This window comes from Ctenopharyngodon idella, chromosome 2 (genome assembly GCF_019924925.1).
Source record: "Ctenopharyngodon idella isolate HZGC_01 chromosome 2, HZGC01, whole genome shotgun sequence".
Taxonomy (NCBI): Eukaryota; Metazoa; Chordata; class Actinopteri; order Cypriniformes; family Xenocyprididae; genus Ctenopharyngodon; species Ctenopharyngodon idella.
The window spans coordinates 8,129,475-8,141,527 of record NC_067221.1 but is presented as its reverse complement, the minus strand read 5'-3'; the positions used below and the strand labels follow the sequence as shown (position 1 = coordinate 8,141,527).

Here is a 12,053-nt window from a genome sequence, read left to right as displayed (position 1 = left end):
GGCAGTGGAAAAAAAGCAAAGAATTTGAAGGTTCACTGCAATAGGCGACACTTTCTTGTCAGTCTAACAAAAGCATCACACAGCCTTGTGTTGAAAGGTCAGCGAGGAGAATCTTTATCACTATCAATCCTTCATTGCAAAGTAGTGTTTTTGTCTAGTCCTCCAACAAAAACAATGTTGATGCAAATAGCAGCGTACAGTGTAACAAAACAGCATCTCAATCTATTTAATTGCTGATTTTGCTTCACAGAGAAATCGTGGTCTCTAAGTAGCTGTCCAGGGTGCTAAATCAATGCAAAGACATCACTCAGTGCTGAAGCTCATCTCCTCTCCTTCCTAACAATCATTTTAGTTGCCTCTGTATATGAGAGATGTACATAACAATCAGGAGGAAAAATACCCCCGTTGTCTGGCCACTCCCCATACCAGTCACACTTAAAGGAACACCTCTCACAAAACAAGTGTCATAAGTGGCCCACGCTAGAGAAAACAATTGCAGCCTGTGTGTGATTACAAATAGAGAGGAAGTGTAAAAACACCGCACTGTGCATGAAATCAATGGAGTCCACTGCTTTTTCTAAGTCCTGCTAATGCACTCAGCCTCATAAAGGATCTTTATTAGACCCAGACTGGGGCACTTTGTCAGGTCTTGATAATGTCTCAGAGACTGCTGGTAAAGAGCAGGGCCCAGATGAAGAGTGAAACGGAAAAATTAGTGGCTGTCCCCAAAAGCAAATTATAGAAGATGGATATTTCACATAGGCTAGTTTTTACACAAAGTACACTACTGTTTAAAAGATTTCTTAATGTAAAGTTGCTTGTTCTCACCAAGGCTGCATTTGTTTGGCCGAAAATACAGTAAAAACAGTAATACTGCAAAATAGGGGTGCGACGAGACAGGTAGCTCACGAGACGAGACACGAGATTGAGTTCGCGAGAAAGAGACGAGACAAAATTTTTACACAATATTTTTAAGGAATCCTCAATGACGAAAACATGACTAGAAAAATAGTCTGCAGGTAAATTTGAAATATTTTAACTAATCATCTTGTAATCAATGTCATTTCAGTTTTACTTTCTAAATATGAATGATCATATGCAGTAAAAGACAATACTTATTAGCACTGTAAAAGGTTTTGCCACAAACTCAACTGACTGGCTCCTCTCCTGTATGACTTCACACAAGTATCTTCAGACCTTGCTGTACATGAATCATGAGCTTCTACAACTTTTGACCTTCTAACTGAACTCCACAAATTGATCATAGAAATAAAAACAGTGTAAATAAAAATGAATAACACAGTTTTCTCTTAGTCTTATTAAGAGCAAACAATAAGATGCAACCATAAGTCATCAAATAGAGACCAAATTTTTCTTCAAGCATGATACAGATCTAAGAGATGGTTACAACTACCCAGCCCAGCCTAAGATAGCTTTCATATAGACCCTTTTCACATTTCCGGGCTTCTCAGAAGTGGAAGTCGTCATAGTTGGGTAAAATTCTATAGCGATGAATGAGAGAATACATTAAATATATGTTTCCATTTGCTCAAATAGCACAAGAAAAACTCCACAATAGTGTTTTCACAACTTTAACAAATAGGAAAAAATAGAGAGTGATTGATAACGGCAGTCAGAAGAGTGAAATATGTCATTTTTACTGCCACTCCCATAGCCGCTGTATTGGAAACACCCTCACAGCAGTGTTAACTAGGTTTTTGTAATTTGATGCAAAGGTAATATAATACTAAGTCTATTGTTATAAATGTACATAGGTTTTTTTTTTAAAAAAAGAAAATATAAAAATCTATCGGAAGATATTTGCATGCATCAGGAAGCCGCTTTCAAAATGCGGGGTATTGAAATCGCACTCGCATTTTACTTTTGTTTTCGATTTTGCGATCGCACGTACTCTGTGAATAGGGAGTGGCGGTGCTGAGCGTGTGTTCTACAAGATAAGACATTTATCAGACGCTTAGGCTCTGTTGTGCAACAAATCCTCCGCCATGGTCTTGTCAGTCATTTCGTCACTTACTCTCGTCACGTGATCAGTGAGCTCTGATTCCTGCTGCGCTACGTATGACTCTGTGTTGGATGAGCTGGATGGAATTGAAGCAACTGTTATTCAACTGTATTAAATGTTTTTTATTTCTATAAAAAGCAAAATGACAGTGGAGGCGTGATGTAAACATAGCGGTGGCATATTCTATCCTAATTTCACCCTCGCACTCTGTCATGGCATTATCGCAAGACAGCTTTTCACCTCAATGAGAAATCTCATCACATTTTAAACTCTCTCTGTCACACCCCCACTACAAAATATTATTCCAATTTAAAATAAATGTTTTAATATATTTTAAAATGTTGTTTATTTCTGTGATGGCAAAATTTAATTTTCAGCAGCAAGTCTTTAGTGTCACATGATCCTTCAGAAATCATTCTAATATGCTGATTTGGTACTAAAGTAACATTTCTTATTATTATCAATGTTGAAAACAGTGGTGCTGCTTAATATTTTTGTAGAAACCATAATGCATATTTTTCATTATTCTAGAAAATTGAAAAGAACAGCATTTATTTGAAATAGAAATCTTTTGTACCATTATAAATGTCTTTACTCTCACTTTTGATCACTTTTAATGCATTCTTGCTTAATAAAAGTATTTACTTCTTTAAAAAATGTTAGTGTTTACATGCATTTAAAAATTAGTTTTTAGTCAGATAATCTAATCTAAAAAGAAATAATCTTATTAAGATGTCATATAAATGCTTAGTAAAAAAATAATAAGTTGTGATTCATAACACACTTTTTAATAAAGTGTCTGTAAACTGTATTTAACACTAAGGACAGACTGTACTCTGCTTCTGTGTGAACATGGCCACACACACAGCTAGACCTTCTCCATCCATGATGAAAATGGATGGATTCAGGGTCCTGAGTTCAATCCACAGAAAGGCTTTTGTAGTTAAAAGGCCAGACCATTATAGTACGGCATGGCCTTTTTCAAAAGCATTTGGCAGAAAGTGGATTAAGTTATTGATTTGTGGAAAATGTCACAGCATAAATATTTGCGTTTTAATGCAGTACAGTGCAATCAGTGTTGACTTTTCTCAATGAGTTTTTCATTTCAGCACTACAGCTGGAGCGAGCAGAAACTGTTGCCACAATTCATGCGCTTCTCAAATAAGGGCTTATGTGTTTAGCATAGCTGAATGATTAGCATGCAAAACGAAATGAATTGCTTTCATTGATTGAGTTTCACACTGTCATTAACAGCAATGAAGACAGACAAGAGGCCATGGATGACTTGGCTCATTGTGGCGGAAAGCCTTGACGTTAAAACATATATCTCGTGGGATCTCACTTAACCTTTTTGTTTCGCAGTTTAAACGTGATAAATGACTGCATTAAATGAAAGTGAAACATTTTATTATCCTTGACAGTTGTGGAGTACCTTGGGTTTCAGGCCTTTTCTTTTACGTGTAGTGGAATTTGACTGAGTTCATTGTCATTTACTGGTATTATGTGTTGTAGAATTTTTTATTTATTAATTAATAGCATTAATCGCCATCTCTGAAACTTTCTTTGGCTCAAACTTTAAAACTAGGTCATTTTTGGAGAATGATTGAGGTAGTCCCTTTGCTTATATACTTTTTCCCCTTAGGGTCAGTCCTAAGAGATCCTTTGTAGGAAGTTTGGAGGCCATTATGTCACCAGGACAAAAGGGGAAAGATGCCATTTTAATTAAAGTTGGCAGATTTACCATCCACATAGGGTTTAAAACATCACCCGTCTGTGCAGATCGAGGCCGAAGTACCAGCGATAAAAATGATTTATGCTAGCCAGGGCAGCGGAGAGATTTCTCTAGGGGATTGGTGGAGGAATTAGCACAGGCATTGGAAGGCTGTACTGTAATGAGGAGGAATGACATTAGATTCATACCCTTAAAAAACGAATGGTGCAGCCGGGCCAAACAATCAGTTACTGCCTCAACATGGGCCCAAGCCCTGCCTAGAAACTTATGTTTAACCTGGGATTAGAAGACAAAAGATGGTAGATCAGGAAAAAAAAGATTCCAGATTAGACTGTCTCATTAGACTGTTTAATTACTTTCAAACTCAAATTAATTGCATATATCAGTGCTGTATTAACTAAATCTAAATCTATTAAACATTTAGTTTTTGGTAATTGAAATAAAGTAAAATATAAATATTAGATGAAAAACTTTAAACTTAAAAATCTTAAACAAAAATTACAAATGTTTCTTTGGCAACTAACAGAAATAAATAAGTGTAAATACTAAAACTAATAAAAATAAATCTAAATAGAAAAAAAACTAATAAAAATGACAAAAGCATGTAATAAGATTACTAAAACTTAAAATGAAAATGAAAACTGAAAACAAAATTAAAGCTAATTTAAAATATTAATAAATACTGCCATACTATTTCAAAAAATCATCAAAATCATGATAAGACATTGGATTACTGAAGTGGCTGAATGAAATTAATAATTTTTTTAATTTAATGACTCGCTCCTTAAGACAGTCACTTGTTTCATTTCTGAATGAATCATTTGAAGCGGTGATTAGAGAGCAGACAGCTCTGTATGCCTTTAAATCGCTCTCACGGTACTTTGATGTCATACACCGATTGGTCTACGCAGTAGTGTCGAACAAAAGTACTGACTTCGGTACCAAGTTGGTACTGAAATTTTAAAAATGTGACGCATTTTTGAGCGCTGTTGAGAGGATTTGTAAAATCCTCTGATTGGCCATTGTGTTCACACACTCATCAAATATATCTGTGATTGGCTATAATTATCAACGCTTCAAAAACATGTTGTAAATAGACATCTATGACGCTCTTCACTGAGCGCTTACACACAGGAGCATTTCCATGTGCTTTTTTGATCACTGTAGCCAATCACAGACATATATGGCTAATTACAATGGCCAATCAGAGGTGTTAACGAATCCTCTCAACACCGCTCAAAGCGTCACATTTTTAAAATTTCAGTACTGAATTGGAAGTCGGTACTTTTGACAACACTACTACGCAGTGCCACTTTAAGTCGAAAACACCTATCGTTTTTGAGCAAATTGGTTGAATGAAAGATTTAATGACTTACTCATAAGTCACTTGTTTAGTTTCTGAATGAATCAAAACCTGAAAACCTGAAAAAAAAGCCCTACCACTAATACGTATATCATACATTTCTTTTTTTTTTTTATTGACTTGCTTCACATTTGATGCTCTAATTCAAGCTCAAAATGTTTGTAATTTATTTACAGAGGAGAGGGCATGAATAAATGTGTTAAATGTTTTATTTAATAATTGTTCTAAATGAGTATATTAAACTGACAGCTACTGATTCTAGAGGAATATTTTAGATACACTGGTGCACAGTATACTGTAAAATATGTTTACAGCTAAATAAAATCATAACTACAGTTCCAAGATATATTTTAATGAAATATTTATAACTCTTCATCTAGTAAAAATCATTATCTTTGTGGCTGTAGGATCTGCAGCTCTCTGTTATATTGGAGCCAGCCTAAATCCTTTAATTATAATCCTGATCTTCCAATTGCACATCCTAGTGTGCTTTCAGCTAAAACTGGGAAAAGAAACAAAATATATTTTCTGTAAACAAAGAATCCAAAACACTTGGACAGGTTCCCTTAAGGACACATCTTCACATGTTTACAGTGAATGTGTACCAAGGAAAATGAGAGCTTGTTTTGTTGATATTACCACTTTGACCTCAGCACAGTTATGAGTCAAAGACTCGCTTTCATAGCGCTCAGCTGTTGGTAATGGTCTCAGAAGCTCAGTTTCCATGCTTAGCTGGTTTTGAGGAAGAAAGGTAAATGTTTGAAGCATTTATGTGTGCAAAGGGTATGCAAAGACTCTAGGCACCAGATGCTGGAGACATGAAAACAAGACCTTCAAAAACATTACACTCCCTTTGTTTCTCCACCTCAAACAGCTCATTCTGCTGAGAGTCCCTCTGTCCCAAGAAACTGAGCTGAATTGATTCTCTGAAAAGATAATCATATTATTCCTCTCCCCCATGGAGAGACAAGGCGATTGCATCTCAGGCGTTGTGTTGTCTGTCAGCACTGGAATTTTTAATTAGCACCTGGAAGCTTATATTTTATGCCTCCCCACGGCACATTTGAGAGGAGGCCAGGCGAGAACTGTTCATGTAACCATTTGGAACGTCAATACTGTCTCCACACGAGTTAGTTTCTCTTGAAAAAAAAAAAATCTCTGTTTGTAAATAGAGATGGGTAATGGGTTACTAGGTCAACAATTGTAAGCACTTCATGTTTATATATTCAAGCTTAGCATTGTGTGAATCATGCATTTTTTGATGATCTGGACTCTAGGTCCTAATATATGTATTTATTTGCATTGTATAGCAGTGGATTTCAACTGGTGGGTAGCTTTAACAGAAGACATTGGGTCTTATTCAATAAGAATGTGTATGCATGTGTTTGTATGCAAAACCTGTGTGTGACAAACATTATAATAAGTTCCCACATTAATTTTATTCTTTAGGATAAGATTTAGAACGTCTCAGGTTACACATGTAACCATGGTTCCCTGAGAACAGGGAACGAGACACTATGTTGAAACGCATATGGGGAACGCCTCCGCGTGAACTGGTGTCTGAAAACAATATCAACTCACAACAATCCTATTGGCCGGCGACAGCCTATGACGTCATCATAGCGCGACCCGGAAGTATATAAGGAGCACCTAGAGAACCAGTCAGTACCTCATCGTCTGAAGGGACTGTTCAGCAGGCAGCCCCGATGCATGGCTAGGAAACGCAGTGTCTCGTTCCCTGTTCTCAGGGAACCATAGTTACATACGTAACCTGAGACGTTCCCTTTCGAAAGGGAACTCTACACTGCGTTGAAACGCATATGGGGAACAATATACCCATGCCGCCATGCTTGAGGGGAGTGCATGCCAAAAATGGCTAGACAAACGTCAGAACTAGCAGCTTCAACTGAAATGCCAGAACCACTCCCTCTATGGGTCATACATAGGCTGTCAGTGACAGCATTCCCTATGACCAACAGCCCAAGCTATAAGCCTCAAAGAGGCCTTCCACAGAAGGCCTACCAAGGCCGCTCAAAAGCTTCTGGAACCAAACTTCTTTCCGAAGAAGATATCCAGTAAGAGTGACTGCAAAGAGGCAGTAACCAACTCAGACCAGAGCGTAGAGATGGGCATCCCGGAGAGCAGGACTCAGCTTAGCGCTTTTTACCCTTACCAATGAGGGGAGTAACGATCTGCTCAATCCTAGGATCTACTCAGCACGTGATTATTTGCACTGAGGAGGCTGTGCACTCTAAAGGAACCCAACAAGGGGAGTACATTTACTAGCCTGTTGCCTACTAGACAACGGCACCAGGGAGACTTATCAATTGTCTGCTACCTTAGCTCCTATCTATTTTGCACCTACACCGAAGGGACAATGGGCCTTGGCCTGACAACTCTGATAAGAGGAGGCCAGAACTAGGAAAACTACACTCACATAACAGGGGTAGTATAAAAAGGGCGTAAAATGCTACAAGCAGACCGCCTAAACCCTAGTTCTAGCCTAGGCCAGCTATAGCTGTGGGCCTATAAGGCCAACACATAAGCATAGATCTGCCTGGGGCTAAGAAACAACAGCCTCTACAAACGACTCTCAACTGAGAGGAGGCAAACTCTGAGAATACAAAATTTCTAAGTAAAGCTCAGAGGAGCAAAGCTCAACCCAAGCACACAATGTCAGGCGGCCTGTAAGGCCGACGCTAAACATAGATCTATCTGAAGTTAGTGAAAGCTAATCTCAAATCTCTAGCATTTACCAGAGGAGAAAGCTAATTAACTAAAAGGTGGCTAACAGTGCGGCTTAGTTAAAGCCGACATCTGAATAAATATGAACGGTGGCATTCATTACTTCAAGGGGACAAACAAAGTACTACCCTAATAATATATCGTTACAGCCAACCTAATGGAACTTCAGGGCCCTTAGTCTGCATCCTATACAGGAAACTGATCATACATATAAATATAAAGAGACCTACCAAGCCAATTTCAGCAGATCTAACTGATATGCTTACAAACAGACATTGTGTGTAAAGCAACACCTGACTGACCTGCTGCCGCGTATAGAGCGTTGGAGCATACCTATATCACGAGATAGTTGCACCCATCTCGTCAGTAGGAGGCATCGACGCATACTCATACTCACTCCATCAACACCAGCCAATTAACCTGCTGATGTTGATGAATGTGAGCTGAATACAGGTCCTTCCATGCCTTCTCGATCTCAATATGAAGGTCAAGAAGGAACGGAAAGCTTACCGTGGCTGGAGGATTATGGCAAAAAAGGAACCGCTCGACGAACAATCCGTGAGCGGTTTCTTTCTTAACCTGCTCCAATGGCGGCCGCAGTCTGCCAGAGGCGCGTTCCTTAATCTCACACAGCTGTACATATGCGGGGGCAGGGTGGCTTTGAGGATTCAGGAGGCTCACCATCTTCATCCTCATCAGCCATCTCCTGCTCTCTTGTTTGGCTTAGAACAAGAAGAGCAACTGCTGCTGAATCTAATGATATCATAGACAACACATCATCATAATCACACAGCTCTCTCCCGTCAGCCGTCGAAGGTTGCGGGGAATTTCACCCCTTCAACTCTTCAACAAGCTTCAGCTGAGAACCCCATGATCTAGTCTCTACTCTGCCTCAGCAAGAGTAAGACCCGAACCATTAGGTGCAGCTGCCGGTCCTTCTCCTCTCGAGGAAAAGACCAGAAGAGAGTGGAGCATTTTACAAGTAAAACACACTCACAATAACAAACAGACAGATCCCTCAAGAACTGCCAGTACATGCTCTTTTGTTCTCATAAAAGACAACGTTATAAGTTATGTGTGTGATCAGATGTCAACACTATGGGACACGGATGTACACACTTCCTGAAATGTTTGGCAGACATAAATTGTCTTCGATTCGATATCGTTTCAAACAGAACAGTCCCTGAAGACGAAAAGATACTGACTGGTTCTCTAGGCGCTTCTTATATACTTCCGGGTCGTGCTATGATGACGTCATAGGCTGTCTCCTGCCAATAGGATTGTCGTGAGTTGATATTGTTTTCAGACACCGGTTCACGTGGAGGCATTCTCCATATGCGTTTCAAGCAGTGTAGAGTTCCCAACTGAAACCACACATAGAAAAACTACAGACTCTGAGTGACCTTGAAAATGGAATTTGTTAAGTATGTATATAAACTAGCTTTCAAAATTTCAGGGTCAGTAAGATTTGTTTTAAAGGAAATTAATACTTTTATTCAGCAAGAACGAGGATAAAAACTGATCAAAAGTGACAGTAAAGACACTTACATTGCCAGAAAAGATTTCTATTTCAGATTAATGCTGTTCTTTTGAACACACTCTTCATCAAACAATCCTGTTTTTGTTTTGTTTTTTATTCCAATTTCCACAAATATATATATATATATATATATACTGTGTATATAATCGGAGTGTCTATTTACACTAAGTGCAAATAGCGTCCCTTGTTGGCATACACTATTTACACTAGTAGCAAGTTAGGCTTGCAGACCTGGCTTTTAACGTGATCGACACGGGTTCAAATCTGCCTTTTGCCAAGCTCACTGTTTTTCCAAGCTCACCCATTTTCCCATCACATATCACACCAGAAAGGCATTTATTTTCAATGAAAATGAAAATGAAAATAATGTTCTAAAAGTGGAAATTAACTGCCTAATGAGTGTTTAATAATATTAAAAGTGTTTATTGAGTAGGGTTAGGGGAAGGTGTACGGAGGGTTTTTATTCTCCTAATAAGGCAGCAGCATCCATTTAATAATTTTAATAAATATAATCATTTACACTCTATGATATTATTGCATCCTGTTAATGTACAAAAATACTGAGGTGCAAATAGTGTCTGCCAATATAAAATATATAGGCTACAGCTAGCATCTAATTACTATTTACACTTATTGCAAAGAATTGATACTTTTACATGGTGTAAATAGAATCTATCGCAATTGTGAACAGTGTAAACAGCATATCGCAAAGAAAATGCTGCTATTGTCACTTAAAGGAACACTCCACTTTTTTTGAAAATAGGCTAATTTTCCAACTCCCCTAGAGTTAAATTAATCAATTAATTAATAATCAAAGAAGTTTGCTGCCGTACCATGGGTGCAGCAGGTGCAATGATATTACGCAGCGTCTCTCACAAATGTCTCCATGGTTGCAAGGCATGCTCCCTGTGCAAGCAGGGGATCACAGGCGCTGCGTAATATCATTGCGCCTGCTGCACCCATGGTACGGCAGCAAAGTTCCTTGATTATTACGCCAGAATGAGAGTACAGTTCCTGGCCATATCTGCCTAGAAAATCGCAACTTTTCATTTTCCGTCGATCTTGGTACACAGTGTAACTACAGAATAGTCAAGTTTTAAATAGGAAAAATATTGAAGCTCTTTGGTCATTTTTGAGCGAGATGCTAACGGTCTAATCAGATTCAATGAACTATGCTAAGCTATGCTAAAAGTGGTTCCGCCAGACCCGGAGATTGGCTGAATGGATTTGAAAAAGGTAAAACTCAACTGTTTAACTCTAGGGGAGTTGGAAAATGAGCCTATTTTCAAAAAAAGTGGAGTGTTCCTTTAATGTAAATAAAATATATTGCTATTTGCACTTAGTGTAAATAGCGAAAATCGCATAGAAAAAATTTTTCAATTCAATTTTTTTTTTCAATTTTTAGTACATCGTTGAAGTCACAGCAATAACCAAACGTGACAAAAACCCTTGAGAAATGTGGACTGGGGCTGCTCTGATGTATTCATACAGCATACATCTCTTCAGCCTTAGTTAACAGACTCCACCTTGCATGTTTATTAGTGCTCAGGCATGCACAGCAGCGGATGTTGAAGTTATTCACCCTGAGAGTGATGGGAGCTTCCGCCACTCTGCGCAGCGTGGACAGCTAGGGTCAGTTTAATTGCAAACGGGTCAAGCAATAATGAAAGCCTTTCCCCTCGTGAACAACCACAGGGCAGCGGCAGAGACTGGCCCACACAAAATACTGCATAAAGTTTGTCTGGCTCAATCTCTATTGGTTATTTTTCAGCCTGTCACGAAGTACGCTGATATTAACGACAAATAGGTCTTGCAAAGTGCTATCTAAACAACTTTGTGATTCAAGCGTGCTTGTGAGTCTCTTTTGTTAATTACTAATTGCCAGGATTAGATCTGAGATCCATTGCCTCATGCATTTTAAATGAGGTGAGTCTCAATGATTTCTTATTAGTGCCTCTGCACAAGCACTGCATTCAAGGTGTATCGAGCTGCTCTAAGTAGAGCAAAAAATAGCAGAATGCTCTTAATAAGATTTTTTTAATGGATAAAATACATTACATTCTTTTCTCTGTATTGCTGGAATCTAATATGATGAGTCACCTTGATTGTGAGGCTAAAACACATTAATTCACTTCTTTGTTCTAGCACATTCTCCTAAGAAATGGATACAGCATATTGAGGCTTTGTTGACCTCATTTACAGATAAATAATTTTTTATTCAAGCAGAGGAGTGACCTTGTAAAAGAGCAGCTTCGGATATGCATCATCACACTTACCAAACGCTGAATACGACCTGGTTGAATGTAATGCATTCTGTTCAACACTGTCACGCTCAGAGAAACAGACATCGGGAGGGAAAGTAGACCTAAATATTTAAACAGAAGGAGGTCAAAGGATACAGTGAAAGCATCAGTTTGTTTAAAAAGTGATAGGGACAGTTGCAGGGAGAAGGGTGCACAGATGTGCTGATTTGTATCATCACAAAATGGAAACATCTTAGCTTTTGAATAAAAATTAGGTTATGCACTAACAATTTAAAAATTAATGTTTTGATAAATAGTCTATATGGTAAATCGACCCGTATTTGCTTATTTCCAAGTCTAAAAGTGTCCAAATCAATAGCAAATTGAGTCGGTATTTTTCAAATACA

At 38.3% G+C, this 12,053-nt stretch overlaps 1 protein-coding gene across 2 annotated transcripts in view; it reads left to right on the top strand.

Annotated features, from left to right (window-relative positions):
• Positions 1-12,053, top strand: part of tnr (tenascin R (restrictin, janusin)) — a 164,007-nt gene that overhangs the window by 40,824 nt on the left and 111,130 nt on the right. The window lies entirely within an intron of this gene.